Source organism: Erinaceus europaeus, chromosome 12, assembly GCF_950295315.1.
Source record: "Erinaceus europaeus chromosome 12, mEriEur2.1, whole genome shotgun sequence".
Lineage (NCBI taxonomy): Eukaryota > Metazoa > Chordata > Mammalia > Eulipotyphla > Erinaceidae > Erinaceus > Erinaceus europaeus.
The window spans coordinates 56,376,514-56,383,497 of record NC_080173.1 but is presented as its reverse complement, the minus strand read 5'-3'; the positions used below and the strand labels follow the sequence as shown (position 1 = coordinate 56,383,497).

General features: G+C 40.2%; 1 pseudogene; it reads left to right on the top strand.

Moving 5' to 3' along the window:
- Positions 1-6,629: 6,629 nt before the first annotated feature.
- On the top strand, positions 6,630-6,713 carry LOC132542199 (U4 spliceosomal RNA; annotated as a pseudogene).
- Positions 6,714-6,984: the final 271 nt, after the last annotated feature.

The window sequence follows — 6,984 nt, the reverse complement described above, 5'->3', positions numbered from 1 at the left end:
AGGAATTATTTTATTTTTCTTTGTCATCACTGGGGCTTCACTGTCCCAGGCTGACTTTTTCAGAAGACACAGAGACAGAGATAGAGAAAGACAACACAGCACCAGAGTTTCATTCAGTACAGTGGGGACACAGACTTGAATCTAGGTTGTGCACATGACAAAGTAAGTACACAATCCAATCCAAGTGAGCTATTTGCTTTTTTTTTTTTTTTACCTTAAATGAAGCCGCTTATTTGCGGTTAGATTAATGTTTGTCTTTGTCCCATTCAGCCAAATAAAGCCTCTATTGTTTAAACCTGTTCTCAACTCCCCACTGTGAATCCTTTTCTGTGCCAAAGCCCTAAAGCTAAACCCCTCTCTAATTAAAGTTTCAGCAAAAAGTAGTCAACTGAAGGGTGGGTATTATGTAAAGAGACTCTCATGCATGGAGCTCCAAGGTCCCAGGTTCAATCTCCCACCTCATCACCATAAGCCAGAGTTGAGCAGTGTGTGTGCGTGTGTGTGGTGGGGGGCTCATATGAAAATATGCCCACAAGGGAGCTGGAAGACAGTGAACTGGTAGAGTACACACACTACCATGAGTGAGGATCCAGGTTGGACTCCCATCTATCACATGGGAGCATCATGCTAAGGGGAAGCATCACCAGTGATGGAGAGGTACTGCAGTGCCTTTCTTCTCTTTGTCCCTCACCCTCAATATGAAAAAAAAAATTTCCACTTTAAAGGGATTTCCATTTCATTATTCTAGGCATTGATTTCTTTCCTCAACACTTGAAGAATCAAAAGAATTTCTTAGCTTCTCACATCCTTTCCAAGTACAGAAAGTGGACACTAGATATTCCAATGCAATAGCTTCAAAACCACTTAAATAACTTTTCTCTGTACAAAGATTTTCACCATATCTGATCACCTATCTACACAAATAAGGAATCTATAACCTGCAAATAACAAGTTCTCAAAGATCTGACAAATATCCCCAGTCCAGTCATTTTTCTTTAAAGTGCATATGTACTAATAAGAAAGTAGGTTTATCTTTAAAAATATTAACATGCCACAAACAAAAATACAACTGCAGAATTTTTACTGAAATAGAAATGATAAAGATGAAAAAATGAATTATTCTGATAGCAATTTTTAAGAAAACTAGTTCTTTAGACTAAACTATGTTCTTGCTTGGTTAAAGTATTTTAGATTTCACAGAACAAAAACAATAAAATAAAAAGGTCTACTTTTTAATAAACATAATCTTTATGTGGTGTTCCTCATGGTTTATTTGCAGTCCAAATCATGGACAAAAAATGATAATCCAACAATAAGAAGTAATAAAAATTAATTATATGTATATGTGAAGCAGTATATCTAAGGTCCAATTATGTTGTTGAGAACCTTCTTCCCACTCCTTACACTTCGTACTATGTGCCCTGAACCCAGTGTGCCACTGCCCGAATGTCCTTCTTCCCACTCCTAGCCACACCTGGTTAACCAACACCTGGCCTGCTTTCCTGGTTCAATCAAGGTGGGAAAAAAAGGAAAACATATTAAAAACTGAAGCAGGAAAGCATAGGATTTATCTCAATGGTTTAGAGAAGGCTGAAACTACATGAAGTTATATAAAAAAATTATTTAGGGGGCCAAATGGTGGCATATCTGGTTAAGCACACACATTACACTGTGCAAGGACCTGGGTTCAAGCCCCTGGTCCCCACCTGCAGAGAGAAAGCTTCACAGGTGGTGAAGCAGAGCTGCAAGTGTCTCTCTGTCTCTCTCCTCTCTACTTCCCCTTTCCCTCTTGATTTCTGGCTGTCTCTATCAAATAAATAAAGATGATAAATAATATATATTAAAAATTATTTAGGTAGTTGTCCTTTCCAACTCAGGAAAGTCACCCACACAATATTGTACATAATTAGACACCAATACCAGAGCTGCCAGTTCTGAGAGTAGGTGGAGAGTGGGTTTGTTTCATGGCATTGCAAGGAAGTGTGACATTACATAATTCTCATATGCAAGTACAAAGCAACAGGGGGATCCACTTTTAGTTTAGATATCAGCCAGCTACTGTCTCTTCCCATTCAAGATCAAGGAAGGAAGGAAAGAAGGGAGTGAGGGGGGAGGGAGGGAGGTAAGAAAGAAAGAAAAGAAAACATCTCTTCCTTTTTGCACAGTGTAGGGACGATTGCTACCAATCTGAGCCTGAGCATTCTGGTGACAATCAGAGGCAAAGGAATATAAGGATTTCATATTCATAGAAACACTGTCAATGTTTGCATTTATTCCAGTTACACTGGAAGCAAGAACTACTTTTTGTAAAAGCCTTGGTGATGCCCACCAAAGATCATTAGCCTTAGAAGAGCCCTGACAAGCTTCAGAGGTGACCACAATGACCGCAAGTCTGCACAATCCCCACCCCCAGCTCCACCAGGTACAAACAGGGAGGCAGATGACACATTCAAGCCCTCTCAATGGTGATATTCAATAGTTACACGTTGACTATTTGTAGTTTTCTCCATCTTTTCTTTTTAATAAAAGGAAAACACAAACCCCTAAAACACAATGAAAGGTCAATGAGACTGTTAAGTGAGAATGACAAGGCCAAGTTATGATAGAAAAGCTGTCCGAGCAATCTGCAGGCATCCAACCAATCAGGCAGCAGGGAGAAGGAGCAAGGGGACATCAGAAGAGCTGGGAAAGGTCAGGGAAGACTAGGTGGATGATATTAAAAAGGAAATAAGGAAAATTGGAAAAGGCAGAGTATTCATAAGTGGGGGCAGGAGAGACAGATGGACTGTCACGGAGGGTAAATTGCTCTCAGAGAGAATGAGAAATGTGCCAAGAATAGAGAGAAAATCAAATCCTGGGCCTACCACACAAGGTGGGGAAGGGAATAATAAAGACAAGTCTGCCAGCAAAATGATGTACAAATGGTATTTTTTCCAGGAATAGACTAATAAAATGCAGATGAAACCCATCAAGTTGAAAAATGCTTTTCATCACTTGCAATACAGCACAATGCGCTGTAAAGTGTAAGGCTGTGGAAGTCGGCAAGGAAAGGTTTGAATTCTGGCTCCATTGCTTACTACAATACGCATATCAAAACAAATCTACTAGGAAATTTTACAAGTGAGTTTTCTTACCTAACCTGCCTTATGAAGGGCACAAGAGCCTTGACCAAGCCTGGTATTTATATCAAAGTTGGTATTAAAAAAAAAAATCTAAGGACAGCTACAGCATCAGCTTGGCCAGTCAAAACAGACACCTGCTGATAAGCCATCCAGGTGTGTTAATGGCTGAGTGTTAGCCCTGACACACAGCTATGCCCAGAGTGGATTTGTGAACAGTGTTCAAAGCCTCACTCTGGAATAAAAACTACGTACTAGGTCAGCAAAATAGTTCACCTGGATAGTTGCCTGCTTTGCCATGTGTGCAGCCCAGGTTCAAGACTGACCTCTACCACAGGAAGTTCTCTTGCTTAAAAGAAAAAAAAAAAAAAAAAAAGTCAGTCAGGAACATGAAGCCTCAGCAAGAATAAAAAGAAACTACTTACTATAAATTTCTTATAAGTCAACTGGAAGAAGACATGCATTTGCTTTCCTCTCAAGAAGTACTGGTGAAAATTCTCACTGCTGGTCTAGGATGGATCCTTTAGTCTTCAGGTTTTAGAGAACTCCATCACTTCTATGACTCCTAATATTCATTTTTACCTCAGCTTCTATTAACTAATAGCATTTGCACAAAGAGAAATCTCTGCAGACTTTTTTTTTTCAATTTCTATGGAACTCAGCCCTCTCTCCTAAAATGATTTAAATACTACAAGATATTAGTAGAATGTGTTCCTGTCAATGAGAAATTCTCAGATTTTTCTTTTTCACCAAATTCTCAGACTACTGGCAACATTCCCCCCTCCAGGTGTGACAAAAGGAGAGGGTTTTCATCACCTGGATTGGGAAGAAGATGATGTAAATCGGTGCTGAAAATAGGCAGTCACTCACCCTGCTTTGATTCTCAGTCTCCTCACCTACGGGATGATCCCAGCAGTACAAAAAAGTTATTTCAACATCAAGCTCATGTTTGAACCTGTCTTAGACCCAGGCTCTATTCTCCATTTGGTGTTCACTCTTCATTTGTGTTTGAATTGACCTTGATCTTCCTCTGGTGCATGGTTCTCCCATCTGTCTCATGGAAAGTGAACATCTAGAATAATGTCTTCTTGGGATCTCCAATGACACGCTTCTGAGCCACAGAGAATGAGGCTAAGTACTGGGGATCCTCTCCTTTCCCTATAAGCAAACTATTTTTACTTGAACAGCTTCTCCATGTCTGTTTTATATATTATCTGATCCTAAAGCATTTTATTTGTTCAGAGGGAACCATTATTTAAGAAGATAAAAACTTTTTAAAACCCCATTAACATTCTATGCTTCTGTAACTAGACTTTTAAAAATTGTTTTAAAATACTTTTGTCTGTTAAAAATTGAGTGCTTGATATTCAAATCTTCAAGAGAGGGCAGTATGAAAAATATGGGGCCTTAGCCAAGGTGGAAGTGGATAGCTGGGTAATCATTGGATGGATGTCATTTGTTACAAATGCCCAGGGTACCAAGGGGCTTTTTTTTTAGGATAAGAGGGGTACAGTTCCACACAATTTCCACCACCAGAACTCCTTATCCAATCCCCTCCCTTGATAGCTTTCCTATTCTTTTTATCCCTCTGGGAGCATGGACCCAGGATCATTATGGGATGCAGAAGGTGGAAGGTCTGGCTTCTCTACTTGCTTCCCCACTGAACATGGGCACTGGCAAGTTGATCCATACTCCCAGCCTATCTCCCTCTTTCCCTATTGGGGTAGGGGTTTGGGGAGGTAGAGATCCAGGATACATTGCTTATCTGCCCAGGGAAGTCAGGTTGGCATCATGGTAGCATCTGGAACCTGGTGGCTGAAAAAGAGTTGAGATATAAAGCAGAACAAATTGGAGGCTGGGTGGTAGTGCAGCAGGTTAAGCGCATATGGCGCAAAGTGCAAGGACCAGCATAAGGATCCTGGTTCGAGCCCCCAGCTCTCCACCTGCAGAGGGGTCCCTTCGCAAGCAGTGAAGCAGGTCTGCAGGTGTTTTTCTTTCTCTCCCCCTCTCTGTCTTCCTTTCCTCTCTCCATTTGTCTCTGTCCTATCCAACAATGACAACTGTAAGAACTACAAGGGCAACAACAAGGGCAACAAAATGGGGAAAATAGCCTCCAGGAGCAGTGGATTCGTAGTGCTGGCACCGAGCCCCAGCGATAACACTAGAGGCAAAAGTAAATAAATAAACAAATAAAAATAAAGCAGAACAAATTGTTGACTAATCATGAACCTTAAGGCAAGAATACTGCAGATGAAGATTTGGGGGTCTCTGTTTTGGAAAAAGCCAGTAGGTCTATTTTAGGTATATTCCAAAAGGCCCATGACTTTACTAGTTTTTGCCTAAGCCTGACATCAGGGGCTTTTTAAATGCTTCTTTAGAAATCAATATTACCTTGTGTTGTCTTTAAGTCTAGGCCGATCCATGAGGAAATACATAAGTTACCGATAAAGCAGCAGAACCTAAGTTTCCTTTTGTTGCTGTGTGGAACAAATCACTACAAAATTAGAGGCTTGCAACAAGAGATTTATTATCTTGGTTCTAGTAGTCAGAAGTCTGAAAAAGGTCTCACTTGAACAAAGTTTAGATGTCGTAGAGCCATATTTTCTTCTGGTGGTTCTGGAAAGAATCTGATCTCTCGCCTTTTCTAACTTGTAGATGCTACATACATAAATGTCTTGGTTCTAAACCCCTTCTATGTTTTTTTTTTTTTTGCCTTCAGTCATTGGGGCTCACTTCTGGCAGCTTTTTTTTCTCAGTAGGACAGAATCAAAACTGAGAGAAGAAGGTAGATAGAGAGAAGAAGAGAAAGATAGACACCTGCAGACCAGCTTCACCACTTGTGAGTTGACCTACCTGTTGATTGGAAGCCAGGGGCTCAAACTGGGGTCCTTGTGTAGTCCATGTGTTTCGTACTATCAACCCCGTCTGTCTTCAAAGTCAATGATGACCACTCAGATCTCTCTTATGCATGACTCTTACCTGACTTTTCTGCTTCTATCTTTCCCTTAAATAATTAATTTTCCTCCATATAACACTCATAGTTCTATTGGGTTCACAGAAATAACTCATCCACAGTCAACTGACTGGTAACTTACTTTGTCACATAACAAAATACGTGTAGACTCCAGAAACCAGAATGCTACACCATTCTACTACTACAGGCAAGTTATGTGGAAGGAAATTAATTAGTTAATTATCCAGGACCTAATAGAGAGCAGGTGGTAGATAGAAGGTGTTAGAAGGAGAAAGCATTGTTATAAAACCAGCAAGCATTATTAGAGAATATCTGTAAACACTGACATTCAGGAAAGAAGGATGAGGAGACCAAAGCAGAAGTTGAGCGCTCTGGTCAGGCAAGATAGTATCAGAATGGAAGTATAACTCAAAGATGAAAAGGAAGAGATGGTTCGAGGTGAGCAGTAGAAGATGACCAAGCAGTAGAGGAATTAAGAGGGGTATAGACTGCAGGATGATACAGCTACTGAGAAATCCCAGTTTCATAAATGCAGCAGCTTTGTGCAGAGGCAGTATCGTAGCCAATGAGGTTTATCCGAGGTGTGATAATTGCTAATTGAAAACTTTTCTCATAAATGCAGCAAAGAATGCCTGAACTGCCTTTTACTGAGCACTGATTACACACCAAAGCCAAGCACTTTATGATCACTCAATTTAAATTCTCATGACAACCTTAAGAGATGAGCAGTGTTCACCCTATTTTTTAGATTTTTAAAAAATATTTAGAACCCATTTTAAAGATGGGAAGCTATAGCTTAGAGAGATGAAATAACTCAAATTTGGCAAGTTGGATTCTAAGTCAAACCTGACTCCAAAGTGCACTAAAGCTTAGCTTCCTCCTACCACACTC